General features: G+C 33.0%; 1 pseudogene; it reads left to right on the forward strand.

The window, feature by feature from the left end:
• Positions 1-2082: 2082 nt before the first annotated feature.
• On the forward strand, positions 2083-3414 carry LOC107846436 (annotated as a pseudogene).
• Positions 3415-4216: the final 802 nt, after the last annotated feature.

Below are 4216 nucleotides of genomic sequence, written 5' to 3' on the forward strand. Positions count from 1 at the left end.
GAGGTATGTAGAAATAGTGTTCATGCAGCAGCCATGTGTGCTTCAAATCTGAAATCTATGATGTATGTAGGTAATGCACAACGGTTGAATTATGGTAATACCTGCAACATGAAGTGTCAAACTTAGCCACCAAATTAGCCAAGAAACACACTACAACCGTAGACCCAATCAATTCATTTAACGAGCAATATGGAAGAGATGATAAAAAAACTCTTAGCTGGTCAAGCATAATTATTTGTAGATCTGAAAAGTCAAAAGGCAAAATTTACAAAATCAGCAAGCGGATACAAGAAGTTTAGAGTTGCAAGTAGGCCAATTATCACAGGTACTGAATACAAGACCACAAGGTAGGTTGTCAGCAGATACATAAAATCTAAAGCAGGTTATGAAAATCACCTTAAAAAGTGGTAAAGATCTTCAAGGAAAACCTCCAAAGGCAACAAAGAAGGTAGATACTGAGGTGGTAACCCAACAGGTTCTCAAAATAGTTGTTGATAATTCATGGAAGTCTGAGTATTTAAAATCAAAAATTGTTGAACTAGAAGTGAAGAAAATACTAACATCACCCTTCCCTCAAAGAAAAATAAAAGCAAAGGAGGATGCCTGTTCAAAAAGTTCATTGACATATTCAAAGAGCTTTATATTAACTTACCTTTGCTAGATGTTTTGTAGAGTATGCCTAAGTATGCAAAGTACTTGAGGGACGTGGTGGCAAAAAAGGTAAAATTGTAAGATGTAGGAGCAATAATACTCACTAAAGAGTGTTGTACGGTAATAACATAGAATATTCTAAAGAAATTGAGATATCAAGGGAAGTTTGCCATCCCAATCCAAGTTGGGAGTAAGCAGTCCATGCTTTGAGTGATTTAGGGGCAAGCATCAGCTTGATGCCCCTATCATTATTCAAAACATTAGGCTTGGGAAAGCCGAGATCGACCACCGCGGTATTTCAGTTGGCAGATAGGTCATTCACACATCCAGATGGAATAATAGAGGACGTCCTCATAAAGGTTGGTAAATTTATTATACCTGGTGACTTTTTTGTTCTTCATTTTGAGGTAGATGAGCAGGTACCAATCATCTTGGGGCATCCATTCTTAGTAACTGGAGGGGTTTTGATTGATGTTAGAGAAGGCACACTCAAAATGAGGGTAGATGATGAAGAGGTGGTATTTGATGTTTACAAAACACCCATCGTAAAACTCCAAATTAAAGATTTTTGTGTGATCAATGTGATTGAAGGGGACAAGTGTAGGGTGGCTAGTCCACAAAAAACCTTTTCAAACTACCTGATTGAGCAGTCTAAGACTATCTCCTAAGCCTGTCATGATGGAAGTTGATGAGCCTGAAAAGGCTAAAGTTAAGAAACCTGCTGCTCTTGAGAATTCACACCAAAAAAGGGTGAAAAGGATAAAAAGATAGCCTCCTAGTGTGAGAAAAATGATAAAGAAATATGGTTAAGTTAATATGGTTCATGCCACGATACTAAATCAGGCGCTACTTGGGAGGCAACCCAAGTTAATTAGGTATGCTTTCTTTTAATTTTTTTTATTTCACGTAGTTTTTGTTTATGATTGAGTCACAGGTTAACGGGAAGTCTGAGTACCATAAAATTGAGCTTGAAGCATACCAAAGATTGAGTGTGGGGTCCCATGGACCTCCTTTATGCAAAAGAATACTACTAACTAAAAATATTATTTTAAAATTATTTTTATATATATCTAACATAAAACTAAAAGGATGATGTTGTAGAGGCAAGGGGTACGCGGGTGGTTGTGAGAGTGGGATTAGACAATGCTAGTTGTTTTCCCTACTTTTAGTAAGGAAGTCACGTTCCTTATTTTCAAAGAATTTATTTTTCTAGATAAAATATTTTCAAAAATTTTAAGCAACCAAACACAAAAAAATAAGAAAATATTTTCTGAAAAAATATTCACTTCTCCGTATCGAGCACACCCTAAATGTACAACCATTCAAGTAGATTTAGTAATTTCCAGCCAAGACTCTATATAAAAGGATAGAAGGTCTCTCACTAAATTTGCAAACTTTCTTATGTTAGAAAATTTCAGTCACAGCTAAGAAATGGGTGTTAAAGGAGAATTGATATCTAAAATAGAGATGAAGTGTGCTGGACATTTACTTCATGAGCACTTCAAATCGAATCCGCACCAAACATCAATCATGTCTCCTAACAAGGTAACAAACTTCACGTTTCATGAAGTTCAGTCAGTTGGGCTATACTGGTTCTATTGTCAGCTAGAAAGATACTTCCTCCGTTCCACAATAAGTTAATTGTTGAATTTTGACATACATGTTAAGAAAAAAAAAAAGCAAAGACATAAATTTATCATGTTTTTTCATTTTTACCCTCTTCAAAAAGCAAAGACACATGATACATCACTCCCAATGCACATTTAATGTAGGGTAAATTTGGAAAAAATTTCCAACATTTACCTTGAATTGTGAATCATTCACTTATTTTGAAACACTAAAACCTCTCTAACAATTCACTTATTGTGAAACGGAATGTGTATTATTGGTAAACCTTTATTTCCATTTCATAATTCAATTCTTATTAGATGTTAGTTTTCTCCCTCTTATATATTTTGTGTTTTTGTAATGTATTCTAAATTTTTTAGTGCAAATAAGATATTCACAAAGCCACTTTTCTTTAAATCATTTTACATAAATGGTTGAGAGAGCAAAGAAGTTGTACCACCTACTCTTCTATAGACCAAAGACTACAATAAATCAATATAGTTATTACTACAAAATATTTGAAATTAGTTCAATAAATTCTAGTTAAAAAGGATTGATTCATCAAATAATCAAAGTTCATATAAAAAGAATTGAGGGACTAACTATTTTAGATATTGCAGTTTATTTGGTCAGACTAAAAATATCTAAATTCTGTAAGAACAACGGGCATGTTATTTTATAAGGTTCCTTTTAGATTAAATTATATCTAACCGAGTGTTTTGTCATGTTAACTTAAGCATTCTCGAGGATTGATTGGATATATTTTTAAAAAAAGATGTTCTGCATTATATTAATGTATCGTGTATGATCTTTTTTAATCAAAAGTCATTTTACATGTATGAGCTTATATTTTTGTATTCTTTTTTCTTTTTTTTTTTGCCTCAATATGTTTGATTTAACAATAGGAGGAAAGGAGTGGCATGACAAGCACCTTCTTCACATAGACGACATAAAAAAATCAATCACCTTCAATTTTCTTGAAGGAGAGATGAGTGAATTATACAAATGGCTTTTACTTTAGCTACACAAGAAAACTAAATTATTTGGACTATTGTGTACGAGAAATTGAATGATAACTTTTCAGGACCCCTTGATCTTTTGAAATTATGTATTGGTCTTATTAAAGACCTTGAACCTCACCATGTCGGAAAATAGACCTTTTTCATCATTCCCTACAACATAATGTATTACGACTATACTAAATGCGTATGAATAATAAATGAAATGATTTGGTGTGATTATATTTCATAAGGCGTGTGTGTATATGACCCGCATAATTGTTTTATACTTTAGACTCTATTCTCCTATTTGATCCTCCCGTAACTTCTTTATGTTACTTACGACTTGTAAAGATGAGCCACATGATTCACGAGGGTAACAATCCCCATGATTGTTTTGGATTTTTTGCGTGAATTTTCTATTTTGACCATTATTTTTGTAGCTTTTATACATCAATTATGTGACTTGCAAGGAAGGGTGATACAATTCCCAAGGGTATCAAATGAACATTGAATGAGAATCTCAGTTTTGAAGTTTTGAAATTTATGAAGTTTTACTAAAATCAACAATTAAGTTACAGAACTCGAATTCAAATTCGATGGTTCTGTTAGGTCAAAAAATTGATCTTTTACATGGTTGAGTGTATGGTATGTATACCACGATATTCATGAGTGATTATGTTTGTTGGTTGCATTTTAGAGTTTTAGGAAGTTAATGTTGACCATTGTCAGCATTTGGTCAAGATGACCTCAAATCCATAATTTGATGATTCTAGTAAGTCTGAAACATGTTTATAGTTGATTTTCATAGTTGGTTTATTTTCTTTGGTTCCTAAATAAATTTTGAGGGTCGCTTTAGAGTGTCCGATTATTTTGGAGACACTACTAAAAAATTATCAAAAAAACAACGAAAAAATCAATCACGTATAGTGTTTCGTAATTTTTGACCACAAGTGGTC

Source organism: Capsicum annuum, chromosome 11 (assembly GCF_002878395.1).
Source record: "Capsicum annuum cultivar UCD-10X-F1 chromosome 11, UCD10Xv1.1, whole genome shotgun sequence".
Taxonomy (NCBI): Eukaryota; Viridiplantae; Streptophyta; class Magnoliopsida; order Solanales; family Solanaceae; genus Capsicum; species Capsicum annuum.